Source organism: Aegilops tauschii, chromosome 2, assembly GCF_002575655.3.
Source record: "Aegilops tauschii subsp. strangulata cultivar AL8/78 chromosome 2, Aet v6.0, whole genome shotgun sequence".
NCBI classification, from domain to species: domain Eukaryota; kingdom Viridiplantae; phylum Streptophyta; class Magnoliopsida; order Poales; family Poaceae; genus Aegilops; species Aegilops tauschii.
Genome location: NC_053036.3, coordinates 132392480 through 132400128, shown reverse-complemented (window position 1 = coordinate 132400128; position 7649 = coordinate 132392480).

Sequence of the window (7649 nt, the reverse complement as noted above, 5' to 3'; positions counted from 1 at the left end):
ATCCGGTGAGCCTTCGGGAAGGGGAGCCGAACACCTGATCATCTTTGCCTTTTTTATCCAGTCCTGGTCAAAAGGCGACTTTTCAGAATAATGTTGTGATAAATTAAAAGACAACGTGTTCGGCCGTGGAATTACTTACTTGGGCGTCTGGACGATTGCAGTTCAGACCCACATCCTCGATGGTGTTCGGACACTTTATTCGTGATCCGAAGAACAATCCATACATCTCTTCGAGCGTCACGCCAAAGAATTGCTGAATAGTTGGCGGTCCTTCCGGGTTGAACTCCCACATACAGAGAGATCGACATTGGCATGGCAGGACCCGACGAACTAGCATGACTTGCATTACCTTGACAAGGCTGACATCTCCCTTGAAGAGATCTCGGATGCGGCTCTGCAATGTCGGCACATCATTAGCTGGCCCCCAGTCCAGCCCTTTGTTGACCCATGACGCCAATTGTGGCAGAGGGCCCGGACGGAAGGCGGGGGCAGCTACCCACTTAGCGCTTCGGGGAGCGGTGATGTAAACCAGTCCCGCTGCCATAACTTGGATGTCTCCGGGAAGGAACCATTTGGCCATGGAGCATCGGTGCCTTTGTTTATTATGGCACCTCCGCACTCTGCGTGTCGCCCCTCAATCATCTTCGGCTTCACATTGAAGGTCTTGAGCCATAAGCCGAAGTGTGGGGTGATCCGGAGGAAGGCTTCACACACGACGATGAACGACGAGATGTGAAGGATGGAATCCAGAGCCAGATCATGGAAACCGAGCCCGTAGTAGAACATGAGCCCTCTAACAAAGGGATCAAGACTAAAGCCTAGCCCTCGGAGGAAGTGGGAAATAAATACGACACTCTCGTTGGGTTCGGGAGTGGGGATGACCTGCCCTTGAGCAGGCAGCCTGTGCGAGATTTCGGCGGTCAGATACCTGGCTTCTCTTAGCTTCTTGATGTCCTCCTCTGTGACAGAGGAGGCCATCCACCGACCTTGAAGGTTGGATCCGGACATGATTGAAGGTCCGAAGCGCTTAGCCTGAGCCTTGAGTGTTGGAATTCAAGGTGGGGGGAAGGGAAGGATCGAGCGCGAGAAGAAAAGGACAGGCCTTGGCCCCTTTATAAAGAGGGTGAATATCAAGTGTCCCCCGCGTGGCCGTTTGGAACTTGCCTAAAATCGAGGAGTCATACCAGCAGGCACGATTGGGTTACCCACACCCGTATTGATGAGAATCCCGTGAAAAGAGGGACACGATCCCTGCTTCGACATGACGTGCCAATAAAACCGCCTCGCAACACATGCAGTGGCAGGCTCAGAAAAACGGTTCGTCATGACCAGACCACAGCAGAACGTCACGTTATGAAAAGCTGTCAGCAGATTAGATTTGTGGAAATATTATTCTCTCTACTGTGGTATGTGGAATTTGTTTTGCAGAGCCGGACACTATCCTTGTGTTCAAAATCTTCTATGGAGTATTCGGAGGAGGAACCCGCCTTGCAATGCCGAAGACAATCTGCGCGCCGGACTCATCGTCATTGAAGCCTGGTTCAGGGGCTACTGAGGGAGTCCTGGATTAGGGGGTCCTCGGACAGCCGGACTGTTGGACTATGAAGATACAAGATTGAAGACTTCGTCCCGTGTCCGGATGGGACTCTCCTTGGCGTGGAAGGCAAGCTTGGCGATTCGGATATGTAGATCTCCTCCCTTGTAACCGACTCTGTGTAACCCTAGCCCCCTCCGGTGTCTATATAAACCGGAGGGTTTAGTCCATAGGACAACAACAATCATACCATAGGCTAGCTTCTAGGGTTTAGCCTCTACGATCTCGTGGTAGATCAACTCTTGTAATACTCATATCATTAAGATCAATCAAGCAGGAAGTAGGGTATTACCTCCATCGAGAGGGCCCGAACCTGTGTAAACATCGTGTCCCCCGCCTCCTGTTACCATCCGCCTTAGACGCACAGTTCGGGACCCCCTACCCGAGATCCGCCGGTTTTGACACCGACAGTGGGTTATCAAGACTATTTTCTGGCACCGTTGCCGGGGAGCATAGCTCTATTCTTTGAGTCACTTGGGATTTATATCTGCTGGTCACTATGAAGAACTTGAAAGACGTGAAAACAAAAATTTATCCCTCAACTACGAGGGGAGGTAAGGAACTGCCATCTAGCTCTGCACTTGATTCACCTTCTGTTTTGAGTAAGCTTGTGACACCTAAACCTGCTTCTGCTATTAATTCTGATATGTCACATGTTATTGATGATGCCACTTCTGTTATGCATGATACTTATGATGAAACTACTTCTATTCTTGATACTACTGTGCCACTTGGTGAATTTCTTGATGAACAACTTGCTAGGGCTAGAGAGAATGAAATTATTGAAACTGATAATATTGATGAAAGTGATGATGAAGGCTCTCCCAATAAATATGAATTGCCTGTTGTGCCTGAGGGCTATGTTATGGATGAAGAAACTAAAAGAGACTTCCTTGCTTGCAATGATAGAAGTGATCTTAAGAAATTATTAGCTAAGCTTAAACAAAAAACTCTGAATGCTAGAATGAAATATGATCCTGCTTATGCTACTTCACCTATCTTCGTTACTGATAAGGATTATGAATTCTCTGTTGATCCTGATATAATTACTTTGGTTGAATCTGATCCTTTTTATGGCTATGAATCTGAAACTGTTGTGGCACATCTTACTAAATTAAATGATATAGCCACCCCATTCACTAATGATGAGAGAACTCGCTACTTTTATATCCTTAAAATATTTCCGTTCTCATTAAAGGGTGATGCTAAGATATGGTTTAATTCTCTTGATCCTGGTTGTGTGCGTAGTCCCTAGGATATGATTTATTACTTCTCTGCTAAATATTTCCCTGGTCATAAGAAACAAGCTGCTTTAAGGGATATATACAATTTTGTGCAAATTGAAGAAGAGAGTCTCCCACAAGCTTGGGGGAGGCTTCTCCAATTACTTAATGCTTTGCCTGATCATCCTCTTAAGAAAAATGAAATACTTGATATCTTTTATAATGGACTAACCGATGCTTTCAGAGATTACCTGGATAGTTGTGCTGGTTCTGTTTTCAGGGAAAGAACACTGGATGAAGCTGAGATTCTATTGAATAATATGTTGACTAACGAAAATAATTGGACACTTCTTGAGCCAATTCTTGAGCCAATTCCTAAACCGAGTCCGAAGAAGAGGGGTGTTCTATTTCTCAGTCCTGAAGATATGCAAGAGGCAAAGAAATCTATGAAAGAAAAGGTATTAAAGCTGAAGATGTTAAGAATTTACCTCATATTGAAGAAATACATGGTCTTAATTTACCGCCTGTTGAAGAAATATATGATCTTAATTCATCGCCTATTGAAGAAACTCATGGTCTTGATAACCCGACACGGGTAGTAAAGGTAAGTTCTCTCTATAGATATGATAAAGCTGAAATCTCTCCTACTAAGTTTGCTAGCCAATGTTTGGATGAGTTTGATAACTTTATGGTTAAGCAAGAAGATTTTAATGCTTATTTTGGTAGACAACTAAAACAAAATGCTTATATGATTGAACACTTGGGTGATTACATGTCTAGAGTTAAAGGTGAACTTAAAATCATTAGTAAACATGCTTCTATGGTTACCACTCAAGTAGAACAAGTACTTAAAGCTTAGAATGATTTGCTCAATGAATTAAATAGTAAGAATAATGATTATGCTGTTAGAGTGGCTACTAGAACTGGTAAAATGACTCAGGAACCTTTGTATCCTGAAGGCCATCCTAAGAGAATTGAGTAGGACTCTCAGAGAAATAATATTGATGCACCTAGTCCTTCTAAAAAGAAGAAAAAGAAAAATAATAGGACTTTGCATGCTTCTAGTGAACCTGTTGTAGACACACCTGAGAATCCCAATGATATTTCTATTTCTGATGCTGAAACACAATCTGGTGATGATCATGAACCTAGTGATAATATTAATGATGATGTTCATGTTGACGCTCAACCTAGCGATGATAATGATGTAGAAGCTGAACCTGCTGTTGATCTTGATAACCCACAATCAAAGAATCAACGTTATGATAAGAGAGACTTTGTTGCTAGGAAGCACGATAAAGAAAGAGAACCATGGGTTCAGAAACCCATGCCTTTTCCTCCCAAACAATCCAAGAAAAAGGATGATGAGGATTTTGAGCGCTTTGCTGAAATGATTAGACCTATCTTTTTACGTATGCGATTAACTGATATGCTCAAAATGAATCCTTATGCTAAGTATATGAAAGAAATTGTTACTAATAAAAGAAAGATAACGGAAGGTGAAATTTCCACCATGCTTGCTAATTATACTTTTAAGGGTGGAATACCAAAGAAACATGGAGATCCAGGAGTACCCACTATACCATGCTCCATTAAAAGAAACTATGTTAAAACTGCTTTATGTGATCTTGGAGCCGGTGTTAGTGTTATGCCTCTCTCTTTATATCGTAGACTTGATTTGAATAAGTTGACACCTATTGAAATATCTTTGCAAATGGACGATAAATCAACTGCTATACCTGTCGGTATTTGTGAGGATGTGCCTGTTGTGGTTGCAAACATTACTATTTTAACGGACTTTGTTATTCTTGATATTCCCGAGGATGATAGTATGTCTATTATTCTTGGAAGACCCTTTTTGAATACTGCAGGGGCTGTTATTGATTGCAACAAAGGCAATTTCACTTTTCATGTTAATGGTAATGAGCACACGGTACACTTTCCGAGGAAACAACCTCAAGTTCACAGTATCAATTCTATTGGAAAAATTCCATCGATTATTTTTGGAGGTTTTGAATTTCCTCTTCCTACTGTCAAAAAGAGATATGATATTCTTATTATTGGGGATGTGCATATCCCCGTTGAGGTAACATAGTGTTATTCGAAATTTCTCCGGTTCCATGTTATTCGGAATGAGTTTGTTAACAAGACCTGATCAACCTTGTTAGTAGATTCCTTTTGATGAGCATGAGATGGATGAAGTTAAAAGGCACAACCTTCTGTACCCTCTCTATACTTTCTGTTATTTAGTTGAAATAAAGTAAAAATAGTATTTTCTATCAGTTTTCTGAATTATCCGTGCAATATAAAAATACCTCGAAAATAAAAGTTCTCCAAATGCCCTGCCAATTTAATATGATTTTTTCTGGAATATTTGAGAATATCTGGCACTGAGAACACGGCAGGGGGAGCAAGCACCTGGCCACGAGGGTCTAGGGCGCGCCCCTTGCCTCGTGGGACCATGGTGGCTCCCCTCCTCTTATTCCTGCACCCACACACTTCTTCTTCCTCCCAAAAAAATCACCATCCAGCTCAAGCACGAGTTCTAGCTCATTTTGCTGCGATTTTCGATCTCCTTGCTCAAAGCACCTCTCACAAAACTGCTTTGGGGGATTGTTCCTTGGTATGTGACTCCTCCAATGGTCCAATTAGTTTTTGTTCTAGTGCTTTATTCATTGCAAATTTGTGCTGCCTACTGTTTATTTAGATTATAAGAGTATGGTAGCGCATGATTTTATTGTTAAGAATAGGGAAAGGGCGCTTAAATACAAATTGTTCTTTGATAAACATCACCCTGAAACTATTACCTTGCCTGCTCCTCCCTTGTTTGATTTATCTGCAGGCCAGTATCTCGTTCCATTGGCGGCAATTCACGCCTACCGGAACCCTACGTCAGCCACAGAGCCAGAGCCGGAACCACAACTTGATCCTCCACGACAGCCTAATTACCAGTGGGATCCGGAAGTAATTGCCAACCAGTGGCATCAGAGGCTTCTTCATCTCAGTACGACCCCCACTATAATTTTGGATATCCGCCAGGCCATCAGTGGCAATAAACCAACTTAGGCCAAAAGCCTAAGCTTGGGGGAGTACGTATTTCCCATCAGCATTACATTTATGTTCACACACTCATGCTAGTTGTCGGTGCTCATACATTTTCACTGTAATATCCATGCTAGTTTATTTTCTTTTTTATGCTTTCTTCTTGTGTGTTTTATAAACCTTAAGAAAAACAAAAAAAAATTAGTTGTAGCTTTTAGCTAGTTTACTTTTCTTGCTGTAGTAATAATTAAAAAAGAAAACTCAAAAAGATTTCCCGTTCTTCTTTTGCTTGTTGGGAGCTTTCCCATGTAAATAGTTTTATTTCTTTTCTTTTCTTTGGGGGTCGCTAGGAGAAGACCATGATTAAATTGTTGAAGTCGCTCTTATATGCATTGTTGTTGATTTAACCAAGAGCCCATATTACCTTGTCTTCTCCTATTCATTGAATGCTCGCAGATTCCAGCTTAGTCCAATGCACGTGCACTATTATTATTATTCACATCGTTCGGTCGTGCAAGTGAAAGGCAATTATGACGATATATGATGGACTGATTGAGATGAGAGAAGCTGGTATGAACTCGACCTCTCTTGTTTTTGTAAATATGATTAGTTCATCGTTCCTGATTCAGCCTATTATGAATAAACATGTTTGCAATGACAATTAGAGATTATAGTTGCTTATGCCATGCTTAATTAGCTATGAGTTATAATGGTTTACCTTGTGTGCCAACATGCTATTAAAATGGTTGTGATGTGGTATAGTGGGGTGGTATCCTCCTTTGAATGATTTAAGTGACTTGACTTGGCACATGTTCACACATGTAGTTGAAACAAATCAACATAGCCTTCACGATATTTATGTTCATGGTGGATTATATCCTACTCATGCTTGCACTCAATGTTTATTAATTTTAATGCATGTTCATGACTATTGTCGCTCTCTAGTTGGTCGCTTCCCAGTCTTTTGCTAGCCTTCAGTTGTACTAAGCGGGAATACTGCTTGTGCATCCAATCCCTTAAACCCCAAAGTTATTCCATATGAGTCCACTATACCTTCCTATATGCGGTATCTACTTGCCGTTCCAAGTAAATTTGTATGTGCCAAACTCTAAACCTTCAAATGAAATTCTGTTTTGTATGCTCGAATAGCTCATGTATCAACTAGGGCTGTCCGTATCTTCCATGTTAGGCGGGTTATTCTCAAGAGGAGTGGACTCCGCTCCTCACTCACGAGAAAATGGCTGGTCACCGGGATGCCCAGTCCCATGCTTTATGCAAATCAAATCAAAATAATTGCAAACAAAACTCCCCCCGGGACCGTTGCTAGTTGGAGGCACTCGTTGTTTCGAGCAAGCCATGGATTGATGCTTGTTGGTGGAGGGGGAGTAAAAACTTTACCATTCTTTTTGGGAACCGCCTATAATGTGTGTAGCATGGAAGATATCGCCATCTCTCGGTTGTTATGTTGACAATGAAAGTATGCCGCTCAAAATATTATTTATCTCCATTTCAAAACTGAGCTCTGGCACCTCTACAAATCCCTGCTTCCCTCAGCGAAGGGCCTATCTATTTACTTTTATGTTGAGTCATCACCCTCTTATTAAGAAGCACCAGCTGGAGAGCACTGTTGTCATTTGCATTCATTATTGTTAATTTATATTGGGTATGAGTATGACTGGATCTCTTTTACCATGAATTACAATGTTTAGTCAGTCTTTGATCTTTAAAGGTGCTCTGCATTTATGTTTTGCGGTCTCAGAAACGGCTAGCGAGATACCATCTTATTATAT